The sequence below is a fragment of the Budorcas taxicolor genome, chromosome 8 (assembly GCF_023091745.1).
Source record: "Budorcas taxicolor isolate Tak-1 chromosome 8, Takin1.1, whole genome shotgun sequence".
In the NCBI taxonomy this organism is placed as follows: domain Eukaryota; kingdom Metazoa; phylum Chordata; class Mammalia; order Artiodactyla; family Bovidae; genus Budorcas; species Budorcas taxicolor.
Genome location: NC_068917.1, coordinates 93,065,280 through 93,089,024, shown reverse-complemented (window position 1 = coordinate 93,089,024; position 23,745 = coordinate 93,065,280). Strand labels below are relative to the sequence as shown.

The 23,745-nt window shown below is 39.9% G+C and overlaps 1 pseudogene; it reads right to left on the bottom strand.

Moving 5' to 3' along the window:
- Positions 1-11,563: 11,563 nt before the first annotated feature.
- Positions 11,564-11,696, bottom strand: LOC128052919 (uncharacterized; annotated as a pseudogene).
- Positions 11,697-23,745: the final 12,049 nt, after the last annotated feature.

Here is a 23,745-nt window from a genome sequence, read left to right as displayed (position 1 = left end):
AACTTTTTCAAATTTTTAAGTCCTCTATTACTCCTTTAATTTTCATTTTTATAACCTACTATTACTTTTTTTTTAAAAAGACCCTATTTTTAAAGCAAACTTCATATATATATATTTTAATAATTCTTGTGACTTTGTTTTTTTTCCTTCTTCTTTTTCTTTTCTTTAATATTGTATTTTTGAAAATCCAACCTCTACTCTAGATTTTTAATCTTTGCTTTTTGGTATTTGTTATCAATTTTGTACCTTCAAAAATCCAATCTTCAGTACCCATTTTTACTTGAGAGCGAGATTACTGGCTTGACTGTTCTCTCCTCCTTTGGACTCTTGTTTTTCTCCACCAGGTCGCCTCTGTCTTTTCCCTCCCCCTTCTCTTCTCTACCCAACTCTGTGAATCTCTGTGTGTTCCAGACGGTGGAGAACACTTAGGGAACTGATTACTGGCTGGATCTGTCTCTCTCCTTTTCATTCCCTCCTTTTATCCTCCTGGCCACCTCTGTCTCCTTCCTCCCTCTTCTCTTCTCTGTATAACTCTGTGAACATCTCTGAGTGGTCCAGACTGTGGAGCGCACATAAGGAAGTGATTACTGGCTAGCTTGCTCTCCCCTCTTTTGATTCCACCTCATCTTATTCAGGTCACCTCTAACTCCCTCCTCCCTCTTCTCTTCTTCATGTGCCTCTGTGAACCTCTCTGGGTGTCCCTCACTGTGGAGAAACTTTTCATCTTTCAGTTCAGTTCAGTTCAGTTCAGTCACTCAGTCGTGTCCGACTTTTTGCGACCCCATGAATCGCAGCACGCCAGGCCTCCCTGTCCATCACCATCTCCCGGAGTTCACTCAGACTCACGTCCATTGAGTTGGTGATGCCATCCAGCCATCTCATCCTCTGTCATCTCCTTCTTCTCCTGCCCCCAATCCCTCCCAGCATCAGAGTCTTTTCCAATGAGTCAATTCTTCGCATGAGGTGGCCAAAGTACTGGAGTTTCAGCTTCAGCATCATTCCCTCCAAAGAAATCCCAGGGCTGATCTCCTTCAGAATGGACTGGTTGGGTCTCCTTGCAGTCCAAGGGACTCTCAAGAGTCTTCTCCAACACCACAATTCAAAAGCATCAATTCTTCAGCACTCAGCTTTCTTCACAGTCCAACTCTCACATCCATACATGACCACTGAAAAAACCATAGCCTTGACTAGATGGACCTTTGTTGGCAAAGTAATGTCTCTGCTTTTCAATATGCTATCTAGGTTGGTCATAACTTTTCTTCCAAGGAGTAAGTGTCTTTTAATTTGAGGTCCTCATTGGTGTAGTTACTGGAGTTCCAAATAATTTGTTCCAAGGATCTGAGAAGACCTTGAGCAGAGTTTCTGCCAAGTTTTATGTGACTTACCCAAGATGCAGGCACAGGTGGGACCATTATCTGAGAAGATCTACCTCACAGAATGGAACTTCATACATAGAGTTTTCTCAATAGCTAGGTTTCCTTTTGACCAATGACAGTATTATTTATCAGTTTCTGGTGATAATTCCCATGCCATATGGAATGGATTGTCTCTAGCTGACAAAACTGGGGGTGCTTCAACAAGACAGAAACATAATATTCTCACTTCTGCATTCTGCCCAAGTTCCTCTAATGGCTGGCACAGGTACGTAGCTTGACAAAGTATTTACGGCACATCACCCTTCTGCTGTTCTAACAGTGTATCTTATGACCAAATTCTTGTAATTATTTGTCATGGTGGAGATTCTAAGTTTCTCCCAAGTTTTTGAAGTTCACTCCATTCATCTTAAAACATAAGCTTCAGAGGGGCGGTCCTAAGATGGTGGAGGAATAGGACAGGGAGACCACTTTCTCCCCCACAAATTCTTCAAAAGAACATTTAAACGCTGAGTAAATTCCACAAAACAGCTTCTGAATGCCAGCAGAGGACATCAGGCACCCAGAAAAGCAGCTCATTGTCTTTGAAAAGAGGTAGGAAAAAATATAAAAGACAAAAAAAGAGACAAAAGAGGTAGGGAGGGAGCTCTGTCTCGGGAAGGGAGTCTTAAAAAGAGAGAAGTTTCCAAACACCAGGAAACACTCTCACTGCCGAGTCTGTGCGAGCCTTGGAAGCACAGAGGGCAACATAACAGGGAAGAAAAATAAAGAAATAATTAAAACCCACAGATTACGAGCCCAATGGTAACCGCCCCACCCCCACCCCAGTGGATAAGCAGTGCAGACGCCTGCATCCACCACTAGCAAGTGGGGGCTGGGCAGGGAGGCACAGGCTGCATTGCTTTTTAAGGATCGGGCCCAAATGCCCCGAGGGTAACCAGAGGGAACTAATTTGGGTTAGCAAACCAGACTGTGGGATAGCTACCACGCGAAAAGCTCTAACATAAGATACCGCCAGGACTGCACACAGAACAAAGGATAGACAGAATTAGCTGGCTGCAGACCATCCCCCTCCGGTGACAGGCAGCCAGAGCCCAAAGGGCTGAAAGGGGGCAATCGCAGCCCCAGAAAGACATTATCTACTAAACTGCAACCAGGCTTCTTTGCTAACTAAGACTTCTTGGGGTTTTGGACAGTCATCATCTGCCTGAGAAGGTGCGCCAGTTGTACACCCAGAAAACTGAGCAGCAGGGACGGGAGAGGCAATAAGTCGCAGCAACCGAGCTCGCCAAACACCTGAGATACTCAGACCTGGGAAGGGCACAAAACGCAGGCCCAACCAAGTCTACGCCTCTGAGAACTACCTGAGTACCTGAACCTGAGCGGCTTAGACCTGGGAGGTGCATGCAGCCCAGGGCCAGCCTCAGACGGTTCCTGGCAGAGCAACCTAGAGCCTGAGCTGTGTGTGCTGTGAGCAGAGGCAGGCCCAGTGTGGCTGAGACACTGCAAGCACACGCCAGTGTTATTTGTTTGCAGCATCTCTCCCTCCCTACAGTGCGACTGAACAAGTGAGCCTAAAAAAAGTGTCCACCACTGCCCCCCTTGTGTCAGGGCAGAAATCAGACACTGAAGAGATCAGCAAACAGAAGAAGCTAAAACAGAGGGAACCGCCTTGGAAGTGACAGGAGCAATAGATTAAAACCCTGTCATTAGTACCGACTACATAGGAAGGGGCCTATAGATCTTGAGAAATATAAGCCAAACCAAGGAACTATCTGAAAATGAACTGACCCCACACTGGCCACAACAACACCAGAGAAAGTCCTAGATATATCTTTACTATTTTTATGATCATTCATTTTTTATTTTATTTTATTTTTCTTCTTTTTTTAACTTTTTCAAATTTTTAAGTCCTCTATTACTCCTTTAATTTTCATTTTTATAACCTACTATTACTTTTTTTTTAAAAAGACCCTATTTTTAAAGCAAACTTCATATATATATATTTTAATAATTCTTGTGACTTTGTTTTTTTTCCTTCTTCTTTTTCTTTTCTTTAATATTGTATTTTTGAAAATCCAACCTCTACTCTAGATTTTTAATCTTTGCTTTTTGGTATTTGTTATCAATTTTGTACCTTCAAAAATCCAATCTTCAGTACCCATTTTTACTTGAGAGCGAGATTACTGGCTTGACTGTTCTCTCCTCCTTTGGACTCTTGTTTTTCTCCACCAGGTCGCCTCTGTCTTTTCCCTCCCCCTTCTCTTCTCTACCCAACTCTGTGAATCTCTGTGTGTTCCAGACGGTGGAGAACACTTAGGGAACTGATTACTGGCTGGATCTGTCTCTCTCCTTTTCATTCCCTCCTTTTATCCTCCTGGCCACCTCTGTCTCCTTCCTCCCTCTTCTCTTCTCTGTATAACTCTGTGAACATCTCTGAGTGGTCCAGACTGTGGAGCGCACATAAGGAAGTGATTACTGGCTAGCTTGCTCTCCCCTCTTTTGATTCCACCTCATCTTATTCAGGTCACCTCTAACTCCCTCCTCCCTCTTCTCTTCTTCATGTGCCTCTGTGAACCTCTCTGGGTGTCCCTCACTGTGGAGAAACTTTTCATCTTTCAGTTCAGTTCAGTTCAGTTCAGTCACTCAGTCGTGTCTGACTCTTTGCGACCCCATGAATCGCAGCACGCCAGGCCTCCCTCTCCATCACCATCTCCTGGAGTTCACTCAGACTCAACGTCCATCGAGTCCATGATGCCATCCAGCCATCTCATCCTGGGTCGTCCCCTTCTCCTCCTCCTCAACCTAGATGTTTTATCAATGGTGCTGTATAGAAGGAGAAGTCTTGAGACTACTGTAAAAATAAGACTGAAAGCCAGAGGCAGGAGGCTTAAGTCCAAATCCTGAGAACATCAGAGAATTCCTGACTCCAGGGAACATTAATTGATAGGAGCTCATCAAATGCTTCCATACCTAGACTGGAACCAAGTACAACCCAAGGGCCAACAAGTTCCAGAGCAAGACATACCATGCAAATTCTCCAGCAACACAGGAACACAGCCTTGGGCTTCAGTATACAAGCTGCCCAAAGTTACTCCAAAACAATTGACATCTCATAACTCATTACTGGACACTTCATTGCACTCCAGAAAGAAGAAATCCAACTCCACCCACCAGAACACTGACACAAGCTTCCCTAACCAAGAAACCTTGACAAGCCACTGATAAAACCCCACCCACAGTGAGGAAACTCCACAATAAGAGAACTCCACAAACTTCCAGAATACAGAAAGGCCACCCCAAATGTAGCAATATAAACAAGATGAAGAGACAGAGGAATACCCAGCAGGTAAAGGAACAGGATAAATGCCCACCAAACCAAACAAAAGAGGAAAAGATAGGGAATCTACCTGATAAAAAATTCCAAATAATGATAGTGAGATGAGGTGAAGTCGCTCAGTCGTGTCCGACTCCTTGCGACCCCATAGATTTTAGCCTACAAGGCTCCTCCGTCCGTGGGATTTTCCAGGCAAGAGTACTGGAGTGGGCTGCCATTTCCTTCTCCAGAGGATCTTCCCAACCCAGGGATCGAACCCGGGTCTCCCACACTGTAGGCAGATACTTTACCGTCTGAGCCACATGATCCAAAATCTTGAAATCAAAATGGAATCACAGATAAATAGCCTGGAGACAAGGATAGAGAAGATGCAAGAAAGGTTTAACAAGGACCTAGAAGAAATAAAAAAGAGTCAATATATAATGAACAATGCAATGAATGAGATCAGAAACACTCTGGAGGCAACAAGTAGTAGAATAAAGGAGGCAGAAGATAGGATTAGTGAGGTAGAAGATAGAATGGTAGAAATAAATGAATCAGAGAGGAAAAAAGAAAAACGAATTAAAAGAAATGAGGACAATCTCAGAGACCTCCAGGACAACATGAAATGCTCCAACATTCGAATTATAGGAGTCCCAGAAGAAGAAGACAAAAAGAAACACCATGAGAAAATACTTGAGGAGATAATAGTTGAAAACTTCCCTAATATGGGGAAGGAAATAATCACCCAAGTCCAAGAAACCCAGAGAGTCCCAAACAGGATAAACCCAAGGAGAAACACCCCAAGACACATATTAATCAAATTAACAAAGATCAAACACAAAGAACAAATATTAAAAGCAGCAAGGGAAAAACAACAAATAACACACAAGGTGATTCCCATAAGTATAACTGCAGATCTATCAATAGAAACGCTTCAGGCCAGGAGGGAATGGCAGGACATACTTAAAGTGATGAAAGAAAATAACCTACAGCCCAGATTACTGTACCCAGCAAGGATCTCATTCAAATATGAAGGAGAAATCAAGAGCTTTACAGACAAGCAAAAGCTGAGAGAATTCAGCACCACCAAACCAGCTCTCCAACAAATGTTAAAGGATATTCTCTAGACAGGAAACACAAACAGGGTGTATAAACCAGAACCCAAAACAATAAAGTAAATGGCAATGGGATCATACTTATCAATAATTACCTTAAACGTAAATGGGTTGAATGCCCCAACCAAAAGACAAAGACTGGCTGAATAGATACAAAAACAAGACCCCTATATATGTTGTCTACAAGAGACCCACCTCAAAACAAGGGACACATACAGACTGAAAGTGAAGGGCTGGAAAAAGATATTCCACGCAAATAGAGACCAAAAGAAAGCAGGAGTAGCAATACTCATATCAGATAAAATAGACTTTAAAACAAAGGCTGTGAAAAGAGACAAAGAAAGACACTACATAATGATTAAAGGATCAATCCAAGAAGAAGATATAACAATTATAAATATATATGCACCCAACATAGGAGCACCACAATATGTAAGACAAATGCTAACAAGTATGAAAGGGGAAATTAACAATAACACAATAATAGTGGGAGACTTTAATACCCCACTCATACCTATGGATGGGTCAACTAAACAGAAAATTAACAAAGAAACACAAACTTTAAATGATACAATAGACCAGTTAGACCTAATTGATAACTATAGGACATTTCACCCCAAAACAATGAATTTCACCTTTTTCTCAAGTGCTCACGGAACCTTCTCCAGGATAGATCACATCCTGGGCCATAAATCTAGCCTTGGTAAATTCAAAAAAAAAAAAATTGAAATCATTCCAAGCATCTTTTCTGACCACAATGCAGTAAGATTAGATCTCAATTACAGGAGAAAAACTATTAAAAATTCCAACATATGCAGGCTGAACAACATGCTTCTGAATAACCAACAAATCACAGAAGAAATCAAAATATGCATAGAAACGAATGAAAATGAAAACACAACAACCCAAAACCTGTTTAGTTCAGTTCAGTTCAGTCGCTCAGTCATGTCTGACTCCTTGCGACCCCATCAATCACAGCACACCAGGCCTCCCTGTCCATCACCAACTCCCGGAGTTCACTCAGACTCACGTCCATCGAGTCAGTGATGCTATCCAGCCATCTCATCGTCTGTCATCCCTTTTTCCTCCTGTCCCCAATCCCTCCCAGCATCAGAGTCTTTTCCAATGAGTCAACTCTTCGTGGGACCCTGTAAAAGCAGTGCTAAAGGGAAAGTTTATAGCAATACAGGCATACCTCAAGAAACAAGAAAAAAGTCGAATAAATAACCTAACTCTACACCTAAAGCAACTAGAAAAGGAAGAAACAGAGAGCTCCAGGGTTAGCAGAAGGAAAGAAATCTTAAAAATTAGGGCAGAAATAAATGCAAAAGAAACAAAAGAGACTATAGCAAAAATCAACAAAGCCAAAATCTGGTTCTTTGAGAGGATAAATAAAATTGACAAACCATTAGCCAGACTCATCAAGAAACAACAGATCAAAAATCAAATCAATAAAATTAGAAATGAAAATGGAGAGATCACAACAGACAACAGAGAAATACAAAGGATCATAAGAGACTACTATCAGCAATTATATGCCAATAAAATCGACAACGTGGAAGAAATGGACAAATTCTTGGAAAAGTACAACTTTCCAAAACTGAACCAGGAAGAAATAGATAATCTTAACAGACCCATCACAAGCACAGAAATTGAAACTGTAATCAGAAATCTTCCAGCAAACAAAAGCCCAGGTCCAGACGGCTTCACAGCTGATTTCTACCAAAAATTTAGAGAAGAGCTAATACCTATCCTATTCAAACTCTTCCAGAAAATTGCAGAGGAAGGTAAATTTCCAAACTCATTCTATGAGGCCACCATCACCCTAATACCAAAACCTGACAAAGATTCCACAAAAAAAGAAAACTATAGGCCAATAACACTGATAAACATAGATGCAAAAATCCTTAACAAAATTCTAGCAATCAGAATCCAACAACACATTAAAAAGATCATACATCATGACCAAGTGGGCTTTATCCCAGGGATGCAAGGATTCCTCAATATCTGCAAATCAGTCAATGTAATTCACCACATTAACAAATTGAAAAATAAAAGCCATATGATTATCTCAATAGATGCAGAGAAAGCCTTTGACAAAATCAACATCCATTTATTATAAAAACTCTCCAGAAAGCAGGAATAGAAGGAAAATACCTCAATATAATAAAAGCTACATATGACACACCCACAGCAAACATTATCCTCAATGGTGAAAAATTGAAAGCATTTCCCCTAAAGTCAGGAACAAGACAAGGGTGCCCACTTTCACCACTACTATTCAACATAGTTCTGAAAGTTATGGCCACAGCAATCAGAGCAGAAAAAGAAAGAAAAGGAATCCAAATTGGAAAAGAAGAAGTAAAACTCTCACTGTTTGCAGATGACATGATCCTCTACATAGAAAATCCTAAAGACTCCACCAGAAAACTGCTAGAGCTAATCAACGAATATAGTAAAGTTGCAGGATATAAAATCAACATACAAAAATCCCTTGCATTCCTATACACTAATAATGAGAAAGCAGAAAAAGAAATTAAGGAAACAATTCCATTCACCATTGCAATGAAAAGAATAAAATACTTAGGAATATATCTACCTAAAGAAACTAAAGACCTATAAATAGAAAACTATAAAACACTGGTGAAAGAAATCAAAGAGGACACTAATAGATGGAGAAATATACCATGTTCATGGAGCAGAAGAATCAATATAGTGAAAATGAGGATACTACCCGAAGCAATTTACAAATTCAATGGAATCCCTATCAAGCTACCAGCGATATTTTTCACAGAGCTAGAACAAATAATTTCACAATTTGTATGGAAATACAAAAAACCTCGAATAGCCAAAGCGATCTTGAGAAAGAAGAATGGAACTGGAGGAATTAACCTACCTGACTTCAGGCTCTACTACAAAGCCACAGTCATCAAGACAGTAGGGTACTGGCACAAAGACAGAAATATAGATCAATGGGACAAAATAGAAAGCCCAGAGATAAATCCACACACCTATGGACATCTTATCTTTGACAAAGGAGGCAAGAATATACAATGGAGTAAAGACAATCTCTTTAACAAGTGGTGCTGGGAAAACTGGTCAACCACTTGTAAAAGAATGAAACTAGATCACTTTCTAACACCATACACAAAAATAAACTCAAAGTGGATTAAAGATCTAAATGTAAGACCAGAAACTATAAAACTCTTAGAGGAGAACATAGGCAAAACACTCTCCGACATAAATCAAAGCAGGATCCTCTATGATCCACCTCCCAGAATTCTGGAAATAAAAGCAAAAATAAACAAATGGGATCTAATTAAAATTAAAAGCTTCTGCACAACAAAGGAAACTATAAGCAAGGTGAAAAGACAGCCTTCGGAACAGGAGATAATAATAGCAAATGAAGCAACTGACAAACAACTAATCTCAAAAATATACAAGCAATTTATGCAGCTCAATTCCAGAAAAATAAACGACCCAATCAAAAAATGGGCCAAAGAACTAAATAGACATTTCTCCAAAGAAGACATACAGATGGCTAACAAACACATGAAAAGATGCTCAACATCACTCATTATCAGAGAAATGCAAATCAAAACCACAATGAGGTACCATTTCACACCAGTCAGAATGGCTGCAATCCAAAAGTCTACAAGCAATAAATGCTGGAGAGGGTGTGGAGAAAAGGGAACCCTCTTACACTGTTGGTGGGAATGCAAACTAGCACAGCCACTATGGAGAACAGTGTGGAAATTCCTTAAAAACTGGAAATAGAACTTTCTTATGACCCAGCAATCCCACTGCTGGGCATACACACCAAGGAAACTAGAATTGAAAAAGACACGTGTACCCCAATGTTCATCACAGCACTGTTTATAACAGCCAGGACATGGAAGCAACCTAGATGTCCATCAGCAGATGAATGGATAAAAAAGCTGTGGTACATATACACAATGGAGTATTACTCAGCCATTAAAAATAATAGATTTGAATCAGTTCTAATGAGGTGGATGAAACTGGAGCCAATTATACAGAGTGAAGTAAGCCAGAAAGAAAAACACCAATACAGTATACTAACACATATATATGGAATTTAGAAAGATGGTAATGATAACCCTGTATGCAAGACAGCAAAAGAGACACAGATGTATAGAACAGTCTTTTGGACTCTGTGGGAGAGGGAGAGGGTGGGATGATTTGGGAGAATGGCATTGAAACATGTAAAATATCATATAAGAAATGAATCGCCAGTCTAGGCTTGATGCAGGATACAGGATGCTTGGGGCTGGTGCACTGGGATGATCCAGAGGGATGGTATGGGGAGGGAGGTGGGAGGGGGGTTCAGGATGGGGAACATGTATACACCCGTGGTGGATTCATGTTGATATATGGCGAAACCAATACAGTATTGTAAAGTAAAATAAAGTAAAATTAAAAAAAGAATTTAAAAAATAAGCTTCAAATTTTAGAATTTATAAATTGTGATTGAGAGACCTAGGTAATGGAAACTGAACTAAAACAGCTACTAATTCATATAAATGGGGCTATCAACAAGAGAACTCATGAGAGTTTTTAGTAGAATTATAGGAGCTATAATAAAATAATGACCTAGAGGCAATTTTGTCCCCATCATCTCAGTAACTGCTTAGGGTTCTTTGTGTTGATTAGCAAGTGTTTATTATGAATTTCCATCTAGCCCTAATTGGCTCAAATAACACATTTGGCTTCTCAGTAGGAATTGGATTGCCATAAGCAGAGAAAAGGAGGAAAAAGTCACAGAGTTTTAGCTGAAGTAGCCTGGCTTTGAATGAAGGAGTTTCTAACACACTCATGTAGGTTCTCCATGTCTGTGGTAACAACTACATTTATGGAATGCAAAATCTGTTCTCAATACCATGTTAAATACTTCTATAGATCCTCTCTTTTCATCTTTACAGCAAACCTACAAGGAGGCTGTTATTAACATTAGCAATTTATAAATGAGGAAAGTGATGTATAGAGAGTCTTAATTTGCCCAAGTGCAACAGCTGGTCTGTGTGGGGCAGCAATAGTCAGACTGGGCCATCTGATCCATGGAGCTCTTGCTTTGAATCACTGGGCCCTGTTGCTGCCAAACTGACTCTGAAAGCCTGGGTTTCTGAGAAGTTCTTGGGATATTACAGTTCTTTTAACTGATGTCTTTCTCTCCTTTCTTTAGTCATTAAGGAAGTTGGGACCAATTTTCAGTGCTTCCTGGAGAAAGAAGATTTAGCACAATAGAGAATGACTCAGCTTTGATCACTCAGATGCACACCCTTGACTCAGCCTCCACTTGACTGTCATGTGAACATGGCCAGTGATTTCAGCTCTCAAAGCCCTGTTTCCTCATCTAGAAAACATTAACAAAAGAACCTGCTTACTAAATTAGATGAATCAATGTATGTTGTCTTATCAGTGGACTGGTGGTTGCCATGCATTTGATGAAAAGATACCAGTGTTGCACAGTACGTATAAGCATTATTTTATAAAAAGCTTGTCTGGAGTTGAATGTTTATGCACATCCACACTAGGTCTCCATGTAAAATGTATCTGTTACACTAAGTCGGGACTGAAGTTTGAAAGCACTAACCCCTCCTTCCTCCAATCCTTTCCTCTGAGATCTCTGTGGTCCCTTTCCACCCTTTTGGTTCCTCCAGCAATGAGAGATGGAATGTCTATTTCCTTGGGTTTTAGCTTCCTGGCAGAGATATTAGGAATATACTCATTATAAGAAAATAAACTCTTCTCTAAAGGCCCTTCCTGACTTGGGAAAAAGAAATCTAGAACTTATTCACTTAAAGCTGTTTTAAGTTCTTTGAATACTGACACATACTACACTTGATCTTAGCCAAAAGGCTGAGAAGAGAGTCCCTTGGGCGGTGAAGAGATCAAACCAGTCAATCCTGAATATTCATTGGAAGGCCTGATGTTAACCTGATACAAAGAGCTGACCCATTCAAAAAGACCCTGATGCAGGGAAAGATTGAAGACAGAAGATGGGGACAACAGAGGATGAGATGGTTGGAGGGCATTACTGACTCAATGGACATGAGTTTGAGCAAGCTCTGAGAGGTGGTGAAAGACAGGGAAGCTGGGTGTGCTGCAGTCCATGGGGTTGCAGAGTCGGACATTACCAAGCAACTGAGCAACAACAAACAGGGACACATGGTTGCTAAACATCATGATGATCATTTCATAATGTATTTAAATGTCAAACCACTATATTTTACACCTGAAACTAACATAATATATTTATGTTAGTTTGCATAATATACACCAACTATATTTCAATAGATAAGTAAATAAAGTTCACTCATATTTTTTTAATGAAGCACAGAAAAAAAAGTATTATAAGTGGCAAAAATTTAGTCTGACTCTCAAATACAAGCCCCTGGCAATTCTGAACATAGAAGAAAGCCCAGAACACTCCTTTGAGCAGGTGGTTTGCTAATAACTAAGTATTCAAAAAATTTCCTACATGAAAGTACCTGGTGATTGGGCTCAATCACCTTATTCTTTCTTGGTTTTCCTGTGTTTATCCCATTCTCCCAACACCTTCTGGTTATTTCTTTACCTCCTTAAATCCTTCTATTCTTCCTTCCAGCCTGAAAGCTTACTAGAAAACAACATGCTGATTTATTACTCTTCAGCATGTATTTTTAATGACAATTACACAAAACCAACATCCTTGAATCGGTTTGAATTAGCACAACTCTTCAGTAACTGAATGGTCATCAAAACAGTAGTTGGGATAACAACTGTTTTCATTTGCAATCTGCCATTAATCCATTTTGGGGCATTGCACTTGCACTGAATTTTCCAAGTTCAAGCCATACCTCTACAGAGTGATTCATGTGGCTCTTTGCTTTGCTAACTGTGCATGCAGACAGTACAATAGACATACATTCAGAAGACATCCTCATGAAGTAAGCAGCTCTATTAACAACCTGAAACACTGGCACAGTCATTCTGAGCCAGTAGCACCATTAAGTACACAAAACAAGATGAATGATATAGTACATGAGGTCAAGCAGAATCCCTTTCAATACAGAATGAAAGAGATACCTATTTACCATAAATGCAAGAGAAATTGTCATCCTGTGATATAGAGTTTCTTCTCTTCACTGCAGACTATCAGGAAATGTTTCAATCATGTTATCTCGGGTTTTCACTTTTACCATAATAATTATTATTGACAGATTCATTTGGGGGTAAGAAATGGTGTCTGAGAAGAACACAGGATTGCTGCAGAGCCCAGGGTATGGGAGCAGATGTGCATTATAAAGCAATATGTAGCATGATGAGAAAAGCATTCTTCCCTATCCTATTAATTGTTGGCTCTATCTGATAATCAAGACTTACTGACCCCTCACACCCTCCAGCTAGCACATATTTGTATCTAGTAATGCATCATGGCCCAAACACGAACTCAACTCTGGGTAACATGTTAGTAACATTAATCTGAACTCTACCATCCCCTCTGCATTGCCTATAACACAACTTGTGAATAATAAATTCCTTCTAACAGATGAATGGTTGAGTAAATAATACAATGCAAATGATAAATTACTGCACAGAATTTTAACTGTTAACTACAATGATGATTTTGAAACATGGAAAATGCTTTAGACATGAGGTTAAATAATAAATACAGAATTCAAAACTGTCAGAAGATTACAGATATGTAAAAATGCAGTTGGAAGTAAAGAAAGAAAAGGCAAGCTGTTGTATTGAAAGACGGAGGATGACAAATGATTTCTTTTTTTTTTTCTTTTGAAGATATCCATTAACGTTCCTGTGAAATTCATATAACGAAAGTTATTTTAAAATCAAAGCCCTCCTCTTATGAAAAAGTTAGTTATTCCTTACCATGAAATCCATAAAATTAAACCTGCGTGTGTTAAAGGCTGATTTTTTTTTTGTTTGTTTTTTTTGCAGGTTCAAAAACAGTGTTGGAATCTGCCAAGGAATCAGCTCACATTATTCAATGTCAGACACATTTACACTCACATGTATTAGTAATTCCTTTGGTTGACTTTTCCTTGCTGTTGTCATGGCAACGGTTTCCACTGCCATTAGTACCTCTAGGGCCCAGCCTCCTTCATATATTTTTAGGCTTTTCCTCTTCTAACAAAGCAATTAATACTTGTGGCATATCTGTATCAGAAGCTCCAGTGGCCCGCTCTGTCTCCTGGCACTGCTGAGCACTTGGTTGCCATCATTTCTGCTTTTGTAGGTGCTCCTGTTTCTCTCTATGGTGCTTCTCTTTACCAACTCTTACAAGCCTCTTCCCTATTTCTAATTATAGCCTATTGAGATTATTTGAAGTTTCACTTTCACACATAGTCCATGTTTCTGGGGCCAAATGATCATTTCTCTATCATTAAAAAAAATAGCACATTTTCATTAATGATCACTTTGGACCACTGCCATAGAAGAGAATCAAAATTCCATAGGAACAACTGGACTGCAAAGTGATTCTAGATGTATAATCAGAGGACTGTATGGTCTGAACTTGCACACCTTCAGTCACAGGGAGTTCACAGCAGTATAAGATATGTCCTTGAATTTCCTGACAACTGGAGTCATCTAAGTGTCTTTCCTAATAAGAGCAAGGATATTGACCTCTTCCTCTAGAGTCAAATTAATTTTTTCATGGTAAGAACCAATGTGGCGAGGTTGCTGTGAAATGGACTTTTACTGCTGAGCAGAAGGTAAATGCATGCACTAAGCAATAACCACTACCAAAAGCCTTATCAATGTCTATTGCCTCTGGTTCTACCATTCGTAATCTTTTCTAAGGAAATAATCTAAAATGTAGGAAAAAATAAAGTATATTGTTTATTCCCAAAGTAGTTTATAACAGCAAAAACACGGAAAGCCATCTAAAGGTCTAACAGTAGGAAAAAAATGTGTGGTATCCACCAGGAGAAATGTTATGCAAATAATGCATCCATAATGGTAAAGCAGGTATACATGATGTAATGATAATTTAAAATGCTGATTTTAAAAGACAAAAAGATGAGAATATGTGAGTATAATTTTGTAAAAAAAGATAAACTAAACCACAGCCCTATAAGAACAGGAATTGAGTTTGTCTTATCTATCTTATGTCTATACAATCTACTCTAACATCTATATATATTTGTTGTGTATAAGTGAGTGAAGAGATGGACAAATGAATATGTGTACCAAAAAGAATGGAAAGTAATGCACCAAGTTTTTAAGAATGGCTGTTTGGGGGAGATAACTCATGGAGTTTTCTAAGTTACGTTTTACTTAATTGTGTTTTCCATCATAATAACTTTTAAAGATTTTCTTGGAGAATTTGAATTAGACTTATGCCTTTGCTGTGCAGACAATACAGAACAAATCTACACCCTTTACATATAGGACCCTGCAAACAATAACGGTCTGTTTCACTGATTTCAAACAGATATCATATGACATGAATTCCCAACCCCATGTAGGGTTTTATTCATGCACTTCTTTCTACAGGATCACATGTTAGGTGGAAAAGCTACATAGATTTCATAATTCTGTACAAGTATGAGAGTTCTGTACCTTAAAATTACTTTAATTATTTTATAAATTATCTTCCTAATGCAAGAGTCAGATCACTTCCCCCTTCAAAAGTCACCTTGCCTAATGAATAAAACTCAACCCCATAGACTGGCATTCAAGGCCTTCCAAAACATGGTTCTGAAGTATATCTCCAGCTTTATGTTCCATCACAATATTACCCAAACTACATGCCCTAGCCTCACTATTTGCCACATGCTGTGTATACAATGCCATGTCTTGCCTTCCCATGAATACTCACACTGTGTCCTTAGCTTGAAAGACTCTTCTTCCCTTTCCTCTTATCAAAACCCTTCAACACCAACTCAACACCACCTTCTCTGGGCCATGAAATTACAATCAATGATGAAAATCAGTCTGTTGAATACTAAAGATCAAAGTCCTATTATATTTTCAAATACTTGGGCATTTCTATTTCTGCTATCAAATCGATCAAAAATCAAATCATCAATTATTCACTGCCCTTCTAATTAGAATCTACTGTGAGCAAGTGTCATTAACAAGAGATAGACATTTACCTGGTAGAGATTCACTCAACTCTATCCTGATAGGCAAGTGTGTGTGCGTGTGTGTGTGTGTGTGCATGTGCACACATGCTCATGTATTGGGGAATGAGGAAGAGTAACACGTACTGAAGGAAAGAAATTTCTGGAATTGTGGAACCATTTGATAACATTCTTTTAAAGTTCCAAAAAACTGAAGCTTGGATCACTGGTGGTGAGGGAAGGAGAAAGAAAGTGAAAGTGAAGTCGCTCAGTCATGTCCGACTCTTTGTGACCCTGTGGACTGTAGCCCACCAGGCTCCTCTGTCCATGAGATTCTCCAGGCAAGAATACTGGAGTGGGTTGCCATTTTCTTCTCCAGGGGATCTTCCTGACCCAGGGATAGAACCCAGGTCTCCCAAATTGCAGGCAGATGCTTTAACCTCTGAGCCATCTGGGAAGCCCAGGTGAGGAAAGGAGAGAGTAGTAATTTTCTAGCCCAGCAGACTGGCCAAAAATAGCATGTGAAGGAAAAAAATGAATTTTAAGGGACATTTGTTTCCACCTTCTAAGGCATACTCGGAAAAAATTTACCAAAAGATGACATTTTAAAATGTTTCTCTTTTGTAATAGTTGCTTAGTGCTAGCCTGCATCCTGCCAATGAGTGCACAGAGGAGATAAAACCCACCAACCCAGAAAAACACCAACTGTCAAAAGAGACTGACACATGGCAACCTGAGTTAATTCAGGCACAGAAGTGCCTCCACTGAAGCACCATGTTCTCTTCTCTCCCTCCTCCTGGGGGTGACACTTCAGCACAGCCAATAATTTTCTCTTGCCTTACAATCATCTCTCTGCAGTCTTTTTAAGTACTTATTATATTTCCATTTTTATGTATTCAAATTTCCAAGCTCATCAATACAGAGCATCTATAATATTCCCCCTCCAATTCATATGAAAACTCACTCAACCAGTTCTTTCCCAATAAAAACAGAGTACAATTTTCCACACTATGTATTTCAATAATTTCAATAAGCTCTACACCTGCATATCATTTCCCAATACCTTTTTCCACTAAGTCACTGGAGGATTGCAAGTTCAAATTATTTCAAGGGTCCAGATATTGATGCTGACTGGTATTACTCTACCTGGCCAGAATAGTGAACAAAAAAAAATGGAATTAAATCACCTCTGAGAGGAAATTCTGAGACAGAAGGAAAAAGCTTCAGGAGTGTATGAATCAAATGTTACAAGAGTTTCTGTGAAGGTTATAAAACAGCAGTCATTAAAGTCACTTAAAAAGGAGTTAAGTCTATTTTTCAAGCCCAAACCCCCCTGGAAGAAGTGATTGTGAATGAAAGACTTCTTAATGTCTCTTTCTTCACAAAAATCATATGATTAACAAATATCACAGTAGCAGGCAGGTAGTTAACTAACTACCTGATATTCATTCCTCTCCCTCTTTATAGCCAACCAACTCCCCCCATGTCACCAGGGACAGCCACGTAACTGCCCAATGAGATGCAGACAGGAGTGACTTGAAGGTGTTCTGAGGGAGTTTTTCAAATAGAAACCACACTCAGCTGATCTTTTACCCTTTGACCTTTGCTCTTTACCCTTTCCCATTCTTCTGACTGAAAGGCAAGCTGAAAGCTTGGAGATGCAGCCACCATCATGGAAATGTGAAGCGACACACTAAACACAGCAGAGGAGGACCACAGAGGCACTTGCACCAGTATTCCAGCCATATATGGCTTCTTTTAGACTTATTGTTATAGGACCAGAATAAACCCATTCCTTGGTTAAACCACTAAAGTAGGATTTTCTGTTATTTACAGACAAACCAAAGTTAACTGACACAGTTATACTACCTCTTTGTGGTAGAAACTGTCTACTTTTCACTTCTGTGACACATTCTCCCAGTTTTCCTTTCTTTCTTATTGGACCTGCCTCTTCTTCTTTTCTGGATCTTTTCTGTTCAAGCCCCCGAGAAACACTCCAGGGGTTGGTCTTGGCCCCTTTGTTAGTCAGATAATGCCTGTAAGGTAGTTTGTATCCCAATCTCCAGATATGATTGAGGATCTTGAGATGGGAGATTATCCTGGATTATGCAGATAGACCCAATAGAATCACAAGAATCCTTATAAAGGGAAGTAGGAGACAGAAAAAGTTGTGACAATGTACACACGGCCAACGTGTGTGCATGCTCAGTCACCCAGTCATATCCGACTCTTTGTGATCCCATGGGCTCCTCTGTCCGTGGAATTTTCCCGGCAAGAATACTGGAGTGGGTTGTCATTTCCTCCTCCAGTGGGTCTTCCTGATAGCCAATGGCACATGAAAAGATGCTCATCATCGTTCATTATTAGAGAAATGCAAATCAAAACTACAATAAGGACCACCTCACACCAATCAGAATGACCATGATTAAAAAGTCTACAAATCCGAGGAAACCAGAATTGAAAGAGACACGTGTACCCCAATGTTCATTGCTGCATTGTTTATAACAGCCAGGACATGGAAGCAACCTAGATGTCCATCAGCAGACGAATGGATAAGAAAGCTGTGGTACATATACACAATGGAGTATTACTCAGCCATTAAAAAGAATACACTTGAATCAGTTCTAATGAGGTGGATGAAACTGGAGCCAATTATACAGAATGAAGTAAGCCAGAAAGAAAAACCCTAATACAGTATATTAACACATATATATGGAATTTAGAAAGATGGTAACAATAACCCTGTATGAGAGACAGCAATAGAAACACAGATGTGTAGAACAGTCTTTTGGACTCTGTGGGAGAGGGAGAGGGTGGGATGATTTGGGAGAATGGCATTGAAACATGTATGTTATCATATGTGAAACGAATTGCCAGTCCAGGTTTGATGCATGATACAGGATGCTCGGGGCTGGTGCACTTGGATGACCCAGAGGGATGGTATGGGGAGGGAGGTGAGAGGGGGCTTCAGGATGGGGAACTTGTGTACACCAGTGGAGGATTCATGTCGATGTATGGCAAAACCAATATAATATTGTAAATTAATTAGCCTCCAATTAAAGTAAATAAATTTATATTTTTAAAAAGTCTACAAATAATAAATGCCAAGAGAGGGCGTTGAGAAAAGGGAACCCTCTTACACTGTTGGTAGGAATGTAATTTGGTGCAGCCATGCTGGAAAACAGTATGGAGGTTTCTCAAAAAAACGAAGAACAGAGTTGCCATATGATCCAGCAATCCCATTCCTGGTCACATATCCAGAAAAATCTGTAATTCAAAAAGATACATGCATCCCTATGTTCATAGCAGCACCATGTACAATAGATAAGACATGGAAGCAATCTAAATGTCCATCAACAGATGAATAGGTAAAGATGTGCTACATATGTACAGTGGAATATTACTCAGCCATTGAGAAGAATGAAATAATATCATACCATCCATGCAGCCACATGGATGGACCTAGAGATTATCATACTAAGTGAAGTAAGTCAGAAAGAGAAAGAAAAATACCATATGATATCATTTATTCATGGAATCTAAAATATGACACAAATGAACATATCTACAAGACAGAAACAGCCCCATAGACATAGAGAACAGATTTGTGGCTGTCAGGTAAAGAGGGTGGGATGGGGAAGGGAAGGATTGGGAGTTTGGGATTAACAGATGAAAACTAGCATATATAGGATGGATAAACAACAAGGTCCTACCATATAGCACAGGAAACTATATTCAATATCCTGTAATGAACCATAATGGAAAAAATACAAAAAAGAATGTATTAATATACGTATAACTGAGTCACTTTGCTACAGAAGTTAACATTGTAAATCAACTACACTTCAATAAAATCAATTAAATTAACATTGTAAATCAACTACACTTCAATAAAATCAATTTAAAAGAAAAGAAAAAGTTGTGACAGTGGAAACAGAGGTTAGATAAACTTTGACTATGAGGAAGGGGCCACAAGCCAATGAAAGTAGGTTGCTTTGAAAAGCTAGAAAAGGTGAGAAAATGGATTCTATCACAGAGTCTCTAGAGAGAGTTCAACCAAAACCTTGATTTGGGCCTAGTGACACCTAGTTTAGACTTCTGATCTCCAGAACCATAAAATAATAAATTTGTGTTGCTTTAAGCGACAAAGTTTGTAGTTGTTGCCACTGCAATAAGACACTAATCCAGGTCCAAGTCCTTTATCTATATGTCCTTCCAAAGGAAACTTAAGTCATCTCGTGGCTTAAAACCATCTGTATTCCAAGACTACTAAATATTTCTCAGCAAATCTGATCTCTCCCCAGGATTGTAGGTTCATATATCCAAATTACTACTTGTGGGGAAAAAAAACAAGCAGCAGCCCTTTTACAAAATTCAGGCTTGTGCTGTGCTGTACTTAGTACCTAAATCATGTCCGACTCTGCAATCCCATGGACTGCAGCCTGCCAGACTCCTCTGTCCGTGGTGATTCTCCAGGAAAGAGTAATGGAGTGGGTTGCCATGCCCTCCTCCAGGGTTCTTCCCAACCCAGGGATCGAACCCAGGTCTCCTGTATTGCAGGCGGATTCTTTATCAGCTGAGCTACCAGTCAAGACCAATGCGACTTATTGAAACCTATTTTTGCCTGAACGTGTTACTTGTTGAATCAGTCTATATCTCCCTGTGTGTGATGAGGCAGCATCTGATGACAGTAAGAATGTGACAGAACAGGAAACCATCTATACTATCCTTTCATTCTTTCATCCAAATATCGTTACCGACCCAACCTAGACTGAGCCAGTTGCTATGCCAGTTCCACAAGTGGATAAGGCCTGTTTCCTCTGATGAGCCTAAGATATCTCCAACTCCACACTGCCATTTTGGATCCCCTATATTCCCCTACTTCATCCCACACACCAGCATCTGCCCCTTCCTCACTGGAAAACCATGCTGCTCCTTTCTCATTCTTCTTCATCCCAGTCAACTGTACCATCATCAGTTGCTCATGCTGAAGATCTAAGAGCTTGCCTTACATTCATTCTTCTCACTCCACACATCCAGCATAGAAACACATCCTCTCAGTGATTGTTAGTCGCTCAGTGGTGTTCAAATCTTTGCAACACCATGGGCTGTAGCCTGCCAGGCTCCTCTATCCATGGGATTCTCCAGGCAAAAATACTGGAGTGGGTAGCCATTCCCTTCTCCAGGAGGTTTCCTGACCCAGGGATCAAACCTGGGTCTCCTGCATTACAGGCAGATTTTTTTTACAGTGTGAGCCTACCAAGTAAGCACCAAACCCTCTCAATTCTATCTTTAAAACACACCTGAATGCATTGATATCTCCCCATCTACTGTTTCTTCTGCAGTCCAAGCCACCACCATCTCTAACATAGAATAATGCAACCACCTCCAATCATCTATTCTCCACACAGCAACCAGAAGCGCATTTTGCAATGTTAACTAGTCCATGTTACTGCCCTGCTTAAAGCCCATCAGTGACATCTCATTGCACTGAGAATGAGTCAGCCTCCTTTGCAGGCTTTCAAAGTCTCTCTTGCCTCTTCCTAGCTCTCCATCCTTGTCTCATATGTGGCTTGCCATGCTGGCCTTCTTTTGAACATGCCAATCTCCATTATGCATTATGACATTTCTTTCTACTGGCTTTACTTTCTAGCTAAAATGCTTTCACCCTAATTTTCTTTCTGAACCTTTAAATCTCATCTTAAATATCATCTCCTCGACAAGTCTTTCCTGACTACCCTATATAAAATAACCATCTAACTATTCCCCCAAATCATCTCCCTATTTCAACTCTTTGCATAGTGTATATTCCTATTGATATTTTTCTTTTAGTGCATGCTCTTTTCCCCAAAAATAATAGAAAAGTGATGACAGTATGGACCTTGTCTTTTTCACTGCTATGGGCCCTGGTCTTTCAAAATTGTCTGGCACATGTGTGAAAGTTGCTCAGTGGTGTCTGACTCTTTGTAACCCCTTAGACTATACAGATCGTGGAATTCTCCAGACCAGAATACTGAGTGGTAGCCATTCCCTTCTCCAGGGGATCTTCCCAACCCAGGGATCAAATCCAGGTCTCCCGCATTGCAGATGGATTCTTTATCAGTTGAGCCACAAGAGAAGCCCATCTGGCACATAGTAGGTATAAAATAAACATCTGTTGTATGAGTGAAGTGCTCCCCAATGCCTGTCATTACAATTAGGAGCTGCTCTCATCTAGTTATTATAAAATTTCTTCACTATTGTTATGCTTAGCAAGTAGCGCTACTTTTGATTTTTGTTTACTTTTTCTGTCTCCACTACTGGGTGTGAAGTCACTGAAAATAAGGATTTGGAGATTGGCGCCATGACTGATGCATTCAAGGCAGTCAATCACCATCTTTGAATTAATAAATGAATGAATGAGTCAATCAATCAATCCATGAATCCATAAATGATTAATGAATATGTGAGAGAGGAGACAGTCTGCTCTGCCACAAGCATCCTCTTGTCACCTCACCACACAAAAGGGGCCCACAAAGATAGAAACAAAGTTAACTGGTAGCAAATTCAGATAAAAATAGCCTTAGTTACGCCTGCATTCTGCACGAGGCTGCTTATATGACTCTGGTTTTCACCCGGGTCAGTCTAATAGTCAGGTAGTGTCCACCTGAACTATGTATCAACGTAGAAAAACACCCTAATGAGCCTCTATTTCAAAACACTAAACAGTTTGAAGAGGGACTTCCCTGGTAGTCCAGGGGTTAACAGTCTATCTTGCCATGTAGGAGATGCAAGTTTGATCTGGTCAGGGAACTGAGATCCCACATGCCACAGGGCAACTAAACCCACACGCTGCAACAAACAGCCTGCACATCATAACTAAGCTCCAACACAGTCAATTAAATAAATAAATATTTTTAAAAAACATTAGGAAGAGTACAAAAGGAACTTGTGGGGAATTTCCAAACCCTCATTTTGTAATGAGAACAAGATACAGTTCACTAACTATACTATTATACTAAAAGCCATAAAAATAGCAAGTGGATTCTGGTATGTCTCATATCACTATAGAACCAATATTAATATAATTGCATTAGCATTTATGCAGCTACATTTGTGGAGAAATCTCTAGGCTCCAGAAACCTTGCTAAGAGCTTTACATGAGGTGTGCTATCATTATGTTCCACAGATAATGCCACTGAATTTGAGAAACACAAGGTCAGACAGTGGTTACATGGCAGATCCAGGCTATAAACTTGGTGTTCTGGCTCCCAGGCCTACAAACTGCACCACCCCACCAGTCTGAATTAGCCAGCAGGACCAGAAACTGGCCAGCCTTTCTCAGATGGTTCCCTCTGGATCCCCTCCTGAATGGCTTAGTATATGTGGCTCCCAACCCACCTGGCTATCTTCCCTGGGGATGTCTGCTTATCTTATGTTTACTTCAAGGATCTTATTATTAAAACTTGAGTATCTAGTAAGTATATATGCAAAGGACTGATTTCACCATATCCTAAATCCCTATACATCTGGCTTGACTGTCACCCCAGGTTCTGAGCGCTACTGTGCTTGGTACTGGAGCCCCCTGGTCACCCACCCTGAGCACCCTGCTGCTGGCTCTCTTGGCCCAGGTGTTCCCTGCTCTGGAGCTGAGTTCAGCCAACCAGATCAGCATATTTCAAAGGCCCTTTGACATGAAGTGTACATCTTTGCTTGAAGTGGAAAGTTAAAATGATGCCTTCACTAGACAGAAACACGGAGGTGATGACACTTTGATGAAACACCATTTAAGACCCCACATAAAATGTTCAGTGACTTCACACCCAATTTCGTATAGATTGTTCTAAAATACTATAATCAGGAACAGGTGT